Source organism: Anastrepha ludens, chromosome 3 (genome assembly GCF_028408465.1).
Source record: "Anastrepha ludens isolate Willacy chromosome 3, idAnaLude1.1, whole genome shotgun sequence".
NCBI classification, from domain to species: Eukaryota; Metazoa; Arthropoda; class Insecta; order Diptera; family Tephritidae; genus Anastrepha; species Anastrepha ludens.
Genome location: NC_071499.1, coordinates 110,654,427 through 110,668,023, shown reverse-complemented (window position 1 = coordinate 110,668,023; position 13,597 = coordinate 110,654,427).

The window sequence follows — 13,597 nt, the reverse complement described above, 5'->3', positions numbered from 1 at the left end:
GTACCATATATGAGCTCACTTGAACACATATGCATGTTTAAGCACACACACACACACACACTACAGAAGTGTACAGTTCCACACACATACGCACATTGTTTACATACAAGTCCATGGGTTGCTCTATTACGTTGCGTTGCGTCTAACCAGTTTACACGCCAAATGGTTACCAGTGCCAGAGCAGCAGGCACGAAAAAAATTTGATAAACGCAACCGATACGCAGCCCCAGTAGAAGCTACAATTCATAGACTGGCGGTGAGGAGTATCGAAAACAGGTGGTAGCACGCCGAAAAGTATACAATGAGAGAAAACGAGCTGAGCTATGGTAAAATACTGCTGCAGCTTGGAAGTTCATTGCAGTTTTGTTATTTTTAAGTTTGCCAGAGTACTTGTTTTTGTGTGCTATTTGTTGTTGCTGCAGGATTGCTTTGTTTTTGTGCATATTTTGTAATTTGACGCGACTCGCCTTCGTGTTGGCTATAAAAATGCTGTATAGCCAACCCAAAAACAGGAAGTAAAAGAAACAAAAAAGTATAAAACTGAAAAACTGAAAGCCATCAAAAGGCAGTGGGAGGATGAATTGAATTGGGTGAAAAATACCATGAAAGCACAGTGTGCTAAGTGATGAGTGATGAGATTTGTAAAAAATTTAATAGGACTATGAATAAGTTCGTGCGGTTTTTTTTCGAAATTTGAAACTTTATTGACGTAAAATGGTTAAAAATTTAATATTCAAAATATTGTCCATCGCTTACTACTACTTTTTCCCATCTTTCTGGCAATTCACGGATTCCCTTTGTGAAAAATTCGGTCGGTTTTGCCGCAATCCACGAATCGATCCATTTTTTGACTTCATCGTAATTACGGAAGTGCTGGTCAGCCAGGCCATGTTGCATCGATCGGAAGAGATAGTAATCGGATGGCGCAAGGTCTGGACTATACGGCGGGTGGGGTAGGACATCCCATTTGAGCGTTTCTAAGTATGTTTTGACCACTTGTGCAACATGTGGCCGAGCATTGTCATGTTGCAAAATAACTTTGTCGTGTCTATCGGCGTATTGCGGCCGTTTTTCTCGCAGTGCTCGGCTCAAACGCATCAATTGTCGTCGGTAGACATCCCCCGTAATCGTTTCATTCGGTTTCAGTAGCTCATAATACACAACACCCAGCTGGTCCCACCAGATACACAGCATAACCTTCAGGCCATGAATATTCTGCGCCGACGTCGATGTTGAAGCATGGCCAGGGTATCCATACGTTGCCCGACGTTTTGGATTGTCGTAATGGACCCACTTTTCATCGCCAGTCACAATTCGATGCAAAAAACCCTTTCTTTTGTGCCGTTGAAGCAGTTGTTCGCATGCCATAAAACGGCGTTCAACGTCTCTTGGCTTCAATTCATACGGCACCCAATGGCCTACCTTTCGGATCATTCCCATGGCTTTTAAACGTTTGGAAATGGTTGATTGATCAACTCCCAAAGTTTTTGCAACCTCTTCTTGCGTTTGAGCCGGATCTTGATCGAGCAATTCCTCCAATTCGGTATCCATGAACTTTGGCGGCGCACCCTCGCGTTCTTCGTCTTCCAAGCCAAAATCACCACTTTTAAAGCGTGCAAACCACTTCTGGCACGTTCGCTCAGATAGAGCATGCTCACCATAAACTTCCACCAAGATACGATGACTTTCGGCTGCTTTTTTCTTCATATTAAAATAATGAAGAAGAATTCCCCGCAAAAACACATTATTTGGCACGAAATTCGACATTTTCAAGTGTGGTAAAAATATTGTTGTTTACGCTTCAAATAAAAAACTTATACTGACGTTTGTGCCTTACGACAGTAGCTCTCCAATGAATGTTTGGAAATGTGGATCGATGGAATAATAATCAAGTTACGCCATCTGTTGTAAAACCGTAACGAACTTATTCATAGTCCTATTAAGTGAACGATAAAATTAGAAACTAAAAATTGTAAATTAAAATTAAAATGAAAAATTAAAATAAGAATTGAAAATTAAAAACTAAAAACCAAAAATTCAAAATAACATGAAAATTAGTATTAAGGATTAAACTTAAGTTTAGAATTAAAACTAAAATTAAAAGTAACTTGACAATGAAAGCGAAAATTAAAATTAAAACTGGAATTAAATTCAAAATTAAGAAAAAAACATAAAAATAAAAAGGAAACTTAAAATGAAAACCCAAAACTAAAATTAAATTTAAAAATTAAAAACTAAAAATTCAGCCTAAAAAGCTTTGAGTCAAAACTAAAACTAAAATTAAGAAGCGAAAATAAGCCATAAATTTTAATAAAGATTTAAATAAAGTTAAAATAAAAATTAAAATTATACGTGTAAGTACAGTTAAAATTTAAATTATTATATATTAAAATTTAAAAGTTAAAACTAAAAATAGAAATCAAGTTAAAATCAAAATTTATCAATATTTAAAATTTTATTGTAATTAAAATTAAAGCAACATGAAAAATAGAACTAAAATTAAATTGTGAAATAGGACTAAAATTAAAATAAAACTAAAATCTAAATTAGTTAAAAACAAATTGAGTTAAGAATTTAAAATTTTTATTGAATTAAAATTAAAATTTAAACTCATACTTTTAATAAAAATTAAGCTCAAATTAAAATTAAAATTAAATATTAAGACTAAAAATTTTAAATTAGGATTAAAATTTAAATAAAATTAAAATATAAATTCAATTAAAACAAAAATTAGAAATTAAAAACTCAAAACTGAAAATTTAAAATTAAATGTTAAAACTAAAAATTTGGAATTAAAAGTAAAATTCGAATGAAATTAAAATCGATGTTAAATTTCGTGAATTAAATTAAATTAAAATTGAAAATAAAAACTAAAAATTAAGAACTCACAGTTCGTGAATTACAAATAGAAAACTAAATGTAAAAACTTAGAATTAAAAAATTAAAATTAAATATTAAAAGCTAAAACTTAAAAGTTACGAATCAAGAATTAAAATTTAAAAGTAACAAATTCAGATTCTAATTTCAATTACAACTAAAATTAATAAAAATTAAAAATTAATTATTAAAAATTAAATCATATATTAAATTTAAATTGAAATTATTAAATATTAAAAATTAAAAGTTTAAACAAAAAATATAAACAAATTTCTTAAAAGGAAAACTAATAAAAATTTAAAATTCCAATTGATATTATAATTGTAATTAAAAACTAAAAGTTTAAATTTAATAGTTTAAATTGAAAAAAAGAAAATTTTAAAATTAAAGTAAAATCAAAAGCATAAACCTTTTTGGTGGACTCCAGAAATCTCAGAACTTCGCAATCGAACTCGGAAACTCTTTAACCAATCTAAAATAACAGACGAATGGGAAGAATATCGACAATGTCTCAAAGACTTTAAGAAAGCTGTCAGAAGTGCAAAACGCACATCCTGGCAATCATACACTCAAGAATTAGAGAACACCTCAGAAGTAAGCAGACTACGAAAGATTCTTGCATCAAACCCAGTCTCTCCCAGTTTTATCATGACTCAAGATGGAACTTGGACTACTTCAACTGGCCACACTCTTAGAATACTTCTAGAATCTCACTTTCCAGGCTGTGTTGCCAACTTACCTGCACTTCCCAGCACTCTGCAGAGTAATTATGGGAATAGATCAGATCTAATCAGCTCTAATAGCATCTCTACAGCAATACTAAGCTTTAAAAAATTTAAATCACCAGGTCCTGACAACATCATTCCAGCAGAACTTCAAGAAGGACTGAATATTCTACTGCCTTGGTTAACAAGGATCTTTAACAAGTGTTTAAATCTCTCTTACCATCCGACAGTTTGGAAGAAATCGAAGGTAGTATTCATTCCGAAAACGGGGAAACCTTCACACTGCAAAGCAAATGACTTCAGGCCCATTAGCCTAACCTCTTTTTGCTTAAAGGCTTTTGAAAAAGTCTTAGATGAGCAAATCAAAAGCCAACTTGATACTAAGTTGTTCTCTGAGGCACAACATGCCTACACTAAAGGGAAATCGACTGAAACGGCACTTCATTCACTGGTGCAAACAGTGGAAACTTCCCTTCACAATAAGGAGTACTCTCTTGTCGCATTTATGGACATAGAAGGTGCTTTTAATAATATTGAACCCAACGCTATTTTGTCTGAAATTGCCAAATTGGGTATTAATTACTCCATCCGAAAGATGATCGAACAAATGCTCCAAAATAGAATAATCACTTCAGAGCTTGGGTTAAGCCGCATGAGAATGTACGCCGTCAAAGGCACTCCTCAAGGCGGAGTACTTTCACCCCTTCTCTGGAATCTCGCTGTAAACAGTTTGCTTCGTAATCTCGAAAAAGCAGGCTGCAAGGTTGTAGCCTATGCAGATGATATTGCTCTCTGCGTGTCAGGCAAACACCTGAATACCCTCACTGAGCTCATGCAACGCTCAATCAATATTCTGTCAAAATGGTGCACCGAATGCGGACTAAAGGCGAATCCAGCAAAGACAGATCTTGTGCCCTTCAATAGGAAACAACAATCTCCTCCACTGCAAACAATAACCTTAAAAGGAGAATCATTACTCCTATCTGATTCAGCTAAATATCTAGGAGTTATTCTAGATAGGAAGTTGAGTTGGAAATTGAACATCGAAAACAGATGTAAAAAGCTTTCATAGCTCTTTATACTTGTAAGAAAGCGGCAAAACCTGGGGTTTTTCACCACGGATCATTTATTGGATATATACCTCGATCATCAAACCGATACTCTTCTACGGTGTGGTTGTATGGTGGACAGCACTCGAAAAACGGTGTAGAGTAGCCACAATTGATCGAGTTCAAAGAACAGCATGCCTCCTGATAACAGGATGCTTAAGTACAACACCTACTAAGGCTCTAAATACGTTGCTTCACTTGTTCCCTATCGATCTGGCTGGCAAAGCGATTGCAGCGAAAGTAGCGACACGCATGAATGCTATATCGAAATGGAATAAGTATCTTGGCCATTCGGCCATACTGAACAGGAACACTGTTATCTCTTCCGACATATACTATCATGTAAGTCTTCCATCACCACCCTTGCTATTCTCCTGTTCACTCCCAACTAGGGAAGAATGGAAGACAAATCTAACCAAAATCAATGGCCCTCTGACTATATATACAGATGGTTCAAAACAAGACGGCAAAGTGGGATTTGGAATCTTTCTCTCTAGTGTATTCCAAGCGGAAGTATTCGCTATCTGGTATGCTGCGAAAACTATCTTAGAAAAGAGAATATCACTAGAGGATATCCGCTTTTTCACTGACAGTCAAGCTGCCGTTCGAGCACTCAGCTCCTCTTATACCCACTCAGATGTGGTTCGATCCTGTCTCTTATCGCTTAACGAGATAAGTGTTCAGAACTCTGTCCAAGTTATCCGGATACCGGGTCACAGTGGATTCGAAGGTAACTGCAAAGCTGATGAGCTCGCAAGAGCTGGAGCTGCGCAATCAAATGTTAGTAACTTACCCACAATCCACATTCCGCTCTCAACATGTAAATTGCTCATTGATCGAGAATTTCACAGCATTGCTGATCGGAGGTGGCGAGTGGAAACTACTTGCGTTACGACCAGACAAATCTGGCCATCCTACAATCTGAAACAGACAAAAACTCTTATAAGTCTTTCGAAACACGAACTAAGGCATATAATATCTCTTATCACCGGCCACTGCCTGTTGGGCACTCACGCACGTCGGCTCGGGGTTCCTCAAAACGATCTGTGCAGATACTGCGAGGACGAAGATGAGGAAGTATCGAGCAGACGTTTGCTGTGCAGTTGTTCCGGTCTAGCCAGAAGTCGACTCGCTCTTCTAGGCCCTCCAACAATTGACAATCTTTCAGTACTTTCGAACCTGAAAATCGAATCTCTCATTAAATTCTCGAAACTAATTAATATCTTGGACCAAAATCTATAGTAAAAATCTCGGTTAGGTGGGGAAATCATATAAAATAATGAGCTCTAGGGCAACACAACGGACCAAACTTGCGGTCTATGTGGCACTCCAATGCGGGGTCACCCTTAAACCAACCAACAGACCAAAACTTAAAATTCAAAATTAAAAATAACTAAGAATTAACATTAAAAAATTAAAGCGAAATTTTTAAACTAAAATAAAATTGCTTTTCAAACTTTCGTGACTACTTAATGAATATGAGAAATTTGTTGAGATGTAATATAATGTAGCTGATCCACTTTCAGTATATCTAACCCAACAATGCATCTTTTTAGTATAGTGAGTGCCTGTACGAAAATATAAGAAAATATTGACACAAATTGCATTTTGAATGAAGTATAGTAGCCATACGTATTTTCTCATGGAGTTGAACTCGTCATCAATGCAACCAGCGATTATGGATATTTTCTTTTCAGCATGCCAATGAGTTCTACTTCCACTCCGTGCGCATTTCAGCAAGAAACACTTAGTTACTTTCCAGGTCTTTAGACTACATCAACAATCTTTGTGTCTTCGGTACAACATCATCCATCTGAACCTTCCAATCGGATCTGAAACCTCATCCACACTTAAATTTCTACAAACTTGGATCAGTAATTATCTCTCGTCCCATTTCATGAGCCTCACATCCGCGTCAAACTACCAGCTCAGTAATTTCAACACCACAGTGATCTAGTACCAACATAACCTGGATATTGATCCTCTTCGCGACCGAATTTGGATTAAACCTAAGAATAGTTTATGAAGAGGTACAACTATCTTCTGTGCCTTCAGAATTTGACTGATACTGGTGGCACCTAATTTAAATTATACATTCCACTGCACTGAGTATGGCAAAACTGTGCGATTGAAAAGCTCTCAGCAATAATATACAGGGTTGCCCATATTCGACGAACCCATCTGGCAACCCTGTATCTTTTGACAGAGACGTCAGATCGCTTAATGACATACCGCGTTGGAAGCGTCAGTCCGAGCAGATTTTTACCATGGAACATTACACGCCACGCGAGCGCTCCCAAATTGTTGAAATTTACATTCAACAAAAGAAGTCAAAAGAAGAAGAAGAAGAACAAAATCATCATGTCCGATGAGGTTCATTTCTTATTGAATGGGACGGTAAACGAGCAAAATTGCCGTATTTACGCCACTGAAAATCCTCACGAAATTCAAGAGGTACCTCTTTACGACGAAAAAGTCACTGTTTGGTGCGGCGTTAGTGCGAAAACGATTATTGGGCCGTTTTTCTACGAAAATGAAAATGGTCAAGCTGTTACCGTCAATCAGGAGCGTTATCGCGATATGATAACCACTTTTGTGATGCCAATTATTCGACGAAAGCGTATGATTCAGTTCTGGTTTCAACAAGACGGCGCTCCACCACACACAGCTCGCACCACAATCGATTTTTTGAAGAAATTATTTCCTCGTCGTTTGATGTCGAAAAATGGCTATTTTGACAGGCCACCGCGTTCGCCCGATTTAACGCCACCTGACTTCTTCTTGTGGGAATATTTAAAATCAAAGGTTTATATTAATAAGCCAAAGACCATAGAAGAGCTCAAGAACAACATCCGTGAGGAAATAGCCGCTATTCCAGCCGAAATGTTAGCTAAAACTATGGAAAATGCTGCAAAACGGGCACAATACGCCGTACAGGCTCAAGGCGGCCATTTGAGAGATATCATATTCAAAAAGTAATGTCAGCAAATCTACTTGAACCAAATAAAATGATTATTATCGTCAACATCAAAAAAATTGTGTTTTTCCTTGATTTAAAAAAACACATGGGTCCGTCGAATATGGGCAACCCAGTATAGTGCGTAAAAAAGGTGAAGTTGTCTCAGATGGTATCCAGTTCTCCAGTTTTTGGAAGCCGTCAGTAAAGAAATTTTTGGATAAATCTATTATAAATCACTACTACCTTTAGTGGCCGCTAGGAGGTAAACGTATACCTTATTTTCTCCCAAAGAAGGCATCAGGCTCAAGGAACGCTTCTGGCATATAAAAGACATGCAACACGGCAGTAATGGATATGGTTCTGATATCTGTCGAAATAATTTTCCTTGTGTCCATACTAATGCAGTGGACATATTGCCTTCATCGCTTCGTCTTAAGTCTGTAGATTCAGAAGAAATATTTGGAATAAAGCTTTAAGAGCTGGACCTAAATTATACTATACAGATACGCCTCGGCATGTTATAGCCTATTCCGCGCCATAAAGTCGACGCTACATAAGCGAGAATTGATCTGATCAAAACCAAGTATACCCAAGTAAAAAAGCTGATTTCAGACTCCTAGTTTTATTAAATGTTCTCCGGTATCAACTATCGATACTTCGCTAAAGGAAGTGACAGGCAACGAAACTTTTTCGTCCTTTCCAAAAACCGGTAAATGGTTATAAGGAGCAGAACATCTGACAACCTACATAATCAATTGCGCTTTCGGTCGGTATTTCTTTTATGAATCTCAGCGTTCAATAAATACTGCTTTATACTCTTTAATGAAGAAACGCTGACTGATAAGCCCAGTCAGAAAAAGTTGCCCATATTGTATGACTTCAGTGCATGTTTTTATTCTTTTCTAGATTTTGGCCAAATTATTTGGACTTCAATTCTTAAGGGCTGTAAGAGGAGCCAAATGAAATGATAAGCAAAAGTCGGAAATATGCCACATACTAACAGGCGAGAACACAAATTTAATGCAACTGGTTCAAATAATACTAAATCGCCGAGTATCTAAATAATGTTTATTATTTTTGACTGAGACCTTATTGAATTCGCACCACTGTGCGCCATTGCTAAAAACAAAAGGTCAGAAAATAAAGCGAGTAAAATGCAGCTACACGCCGTTTAGACGCAGTTAGGAGTAAATGTGCATGGGTATGCCTTTGAGGTAAGAGTCGGAACACGGGACAACAGAAAAAACTGCAATGTTGGGAAAGATGAAAAAGCTGAGTTACCTTCAAAGCTAACATTTACGGTATGTATTTTGCTGAAATGCCCATCGCAGTTGGCTGCTAGCTTTCGGCTGCGTTTGTTTAATTGACGCGAGAACGGAAGTGGGTTAGCGCAACGGGGCTTTTTTGCGAAACGCAGCTCACTTCAAAAATATGTCCGTATATATGTATGATTGAGCTGCTGCGTGGGCATAAACGACAATAACAAGTGACTTTTTTCAGCATATTTCCAAGCTTCTGAGCAACCAACTTCCACTTGCCGCATAGTGCTGCACGTCACTGCGATGCATACCTTAATCTGGCAACAACTGCTTGACTTTTTAAATATAGAACAATAGCTGTAAATGGCGATGAGTGGTTGTGGCAGGTGTCGTTGCAGAGGGTAAGGCGCGAGGCGGGCTCTACAGTCATACAACACATAAAAATAAAATTAAACAAAATAAAACAAAAATCCACTGCCATTGCCACTGTCACGGTAAATCAAAAGGCATTGGCGGTTGTTTTTTTTGCCTACGCTGTTTTTAGATTTTTTTCCTCCCTTTGTTGTTATTTTGCATCGCTCACCTTATTTTCAACTATTTTGGTTTTCTTTTGTGTTGTTTGTTATTGTTGTGTGTGTGTGTTTTTTTCCTTTCGTTGAATGTCTCCCCAAGGATAATTCAGGCGTGAAATTACAATCGAAGTACCATCTAACAGCTGCCAGAACGGCAGACAGCGCCAGCTAGCTGTAAAACATTTCCGCGCGCGCCCCTCACGCCTCTGGCTGTATAAGGGTGGGTGCAGGTTGAACACCCCGCGTAAAACAACATCAACGCCAACATCAGAGCAGCAACACCTTTTACTGTTTTTAACACACCTTTCTAAGCAACCTAAACTCAGCGCTGGCAACTATGACTCTTCTCTGTAGATGTGTTGCACAAATAAATACATCATCTCCACCTTTTATTACGCTTTCAAAATTGCGCTGCCGTGAAAATTCATCGTTCGAAAGAAATAACTGACTGACTCCTTCCAGTTGGTCGCGTCGTTGAAGAGATGAAAAAATTCCGGAAGCTGTGGCATAGCAACGACAATGGCTGTAAAAAATAAATTTTGCAATAAGAACAATAACGTTGTATAAACCCTGCAGTCAAAGCTGCTAGTTCGAAACTTTTTGACTGTAAGTTTGCTTTGCAGCTGAGGCAGTTCGTCTTAGGCCCTTTTTTAATGCCAGCAACTGGTAATTTTAATACTGCAATATTCTATGAAGTGTTAATTTTTAGACTGTAAAACAGTGTTTTATAAACTGACTAGTAGAGTCAGCCTGTGTCTTACATTCTTACACCAGTTCATGAACTAGTTCCTAATTGGCCAAAAAAAAACTAGTCCAATTAGTGACAAAAATCACCAGTTTGGAACCAGTTGAAAAAGTAAGTACAAATTTATAAATTAATGACTTAAATATATTTTGCTATAAATTAAAATATTCCACACAATTTTTTCTTTTCTATCAATGCGTTGTTCGGTAGCAAAGTGAATGGGAAAACAAATTTTGTTTGTGTTAAATTTCTTCTAAATATGCATTCGAGTACAAAAAATAAATAAATAGCAAACTTTAAAGAAAAATTTTAGACAACATTTTTTTAAACTAAATTTTTAAATTAAATTTGAAGAAAATGTTGTTGTTAAATGGATTTTTTCATGAAAATATTTACTTTCACATAATAAAAGCGGCACTAAATAAAACGTCTCCTCGTCTATTTAATAACTTCACCGACTGGCAGTACTTCCAACTGCAATTACAAGCTGTAGTGGTAGACACCGACCGTATCGTGACTATTGATGATCTTGATGATGCCGTGCTTCAGTTCACGCAAATAATTCAAAACGCAGCATGGAACAGTACGCCCCAGCAGCATGTTCCATCAAATATATCAAGACAAATTGAAACTCAACCAAACAACAAAACAACTACACGTTCAAATTCAGACATTCAAAAATGATAATTTCAATCGATTTCTTAAGAGCCTCACATCTGATAAATCCACAGACTACTCTTTATGGAAGGCAGCAAAGTCATTTAATCGACCGATAAAATACATAGCACCCATCAAAATAAACGACACCCAATGGGCAAAATCCAATGAGCAAAAAGCAAATTTATTTGCAGAGAATCTTCGTAAAACCTTCTGTGCCAATGATGGATCTGAAGATATTGACATCTCGTCAAATTGGATTGAAAGCGATGTCAGCATTGAGCCAGTTAGTAACGAAGAAGTAATGAGCGAAATTTTCAAAATGAAAACGAAAAAAACGCCTGGTTTCGACCTCATAACGGCAGAAATTCTTCAGATATTGCCCGATAATTGTGTTACTTGTTTGTCTCAATTGATTAATTTGTGTTTTTTTGTTAAAATATGTTCCTATGTACTGGAAGACAGCAGAAGTAATTATTATTCTGAAAGCCGGAAAATCGCCAAATGATGTGTCTTCATACCGACCTATTTCTCTGCTACCAATGCTGTCCAAACTTTTTGAACGACCGTTACTGACTCGAATGTTGCCGATTATAGAAAACAAGAGAGTTATTCCAACGCACCAATTTGGCTTTCGAAAAAATCACTCCACTATCGACCAAGTTCACAGGGTTGTTAGAACCATAGAGTGTGCGATAGAGGAAAACAAAGTTTGCATACGGGCTTACTCCACAAACTAAAATTGATTTTGCCCAGGAGCTATTGCGAAATCCTTTCTTCCTACCTTGATGGCAGATACTTTCGTGTCAGACTTGACAACACCTATTGATCATTGCAAAAAGCACGCGCGGGGGTACCTCAAAGAAGCATCCTAGGCCCTCTCTTGTACCTCTTGTATACGTATGACTTACCGGTTCACGAGCAACACGTTATCGCAACCTTTGCAGATGACACGGCTATCCTAGCAGTTGGAGAAGTGACGAAATTGCATTCAGCGGTGAGTTCTATTGCAACATGGACAAAAAAATGGCGTATCAAATTAAATAATTGCAAATCAGTTCACATTGTATTCGGCCTGAAAAAAACAATTTACAAGCCAGTCTACATAAACAGCGTAAATATACCGTACGTCAACGAGGCAAAATATCTTGGTATTACTCTTGAAGGAAGGCGCATGTCAAGAAACAGCGTGAAGAGCTGGAATTAAAAACAAAAAACCTTCTTTATCTTATTGGCAGACACTCTATTCTGTCAACGAACAACAAACTACTGCTATATAATCAAATACTCAAACCGGTCTGAACGTATGGCATTCAGCTATGGGGATGCTCAAGCGAATCTTGCATGTCTATTATCCAACGATTCCAAAATAAAGTGTTGCGCAACATCGTCAATGCTCCATACTATGTGAGAAATCTCAACCTCCATCGTGATCTTGGTATCCTACCCATCACTGACGTAGCGAAAAAATAGTTTTTCCTTTTTTAATATATATGTTCAATAAAAATTGCGCGTTAGTATCTTTATTTAGTTGTACTAGTTGTAATTTCTAAACGTTATACTGCTTATACTTTAAGATAATAAAAGTTAATAAAAAAAAAAAAAAAAACAGTGATTTTGAATAATTTTTCCTTCAATTATTACACTGGAATTACTCATTCAAAGAAATTGCGGCACCACTTTTTAAATTGAAATTTCACAGGCAACATTAATTGATATTCTTCTATTAGATAGATTTTAGACAAGCGAACATAGAAGGTATAGGCAACGTATTTGTTAGGAAGGAAGGTAAGTGAAATGGTTGAAGTACCAGTCTGGCACTCCTCAAGTAGCACTGAAGCGCCGTCTTGATACCATTATGAGACCTCCAGCAGGCAGACATCTAAAGTCAGCCAGAGACTGATTTAGATCGGCATACTGCCACAGGCTTTCGAAGAGAGAGCATACAGTAACCTTAACCGTCCAGCTGCCAAGCCCGGTAAGCGCTCAACAGTCTCCTTCCTTCAAAGGTTCCCACAGATTCTGCAATGAGAGTTAAATAGTAAGCCTAATTTTTCCGCGTGCGTGTCGATCGTCCAGTGACCGGTAAACACAGCTACGAGCTTGGAAATTGAATGGCGAGGAGTCCAAAGGATTTTCCGAGTCCTCCGTATATTGTACTGGGGCCAAAGGGCTTTCGAAATAGCACATCAAGAAATGGAGCTCCATCTTTTCTGCGTTTTAATGAGAAATAATTTGTGTAGTTCCTCTTCAACAACTGTCAGCGGGATGCCGCTGATCTGGTAGAAGGTCTCTGAGACCAATTCATTGCCCTTCCTGGCAAGCTTAACTGCAATTTCATTTCCCTCTGTGCTTCTTTATCCTAAAAAACAGATCAGAGAAATCTTACTTTCACACCCAAGTGATTGGTTCTCCTTCATACGGGAGTTTATATCTGCACCATGACATCATCAGAGCCTTGGTCGCGGTTTGACTAAAGGAAAAAATGTTAATATCTCCCCCACTCTCACGTTCCCTAACGACTTGCATACCTGTAAGATCACAGAAACTTCTGCCTGAAAAGCACTAGCAGTATTCGGCCATTTTAAGGAAATACATAAATTGGCTGATTTGGGGAAAACCTCTGCTCCGACTCCCGATTCCATCTTGAAGCCGTCAGTGAATGCAGAGGTACCAGTTTCGGTGCAGATTTTC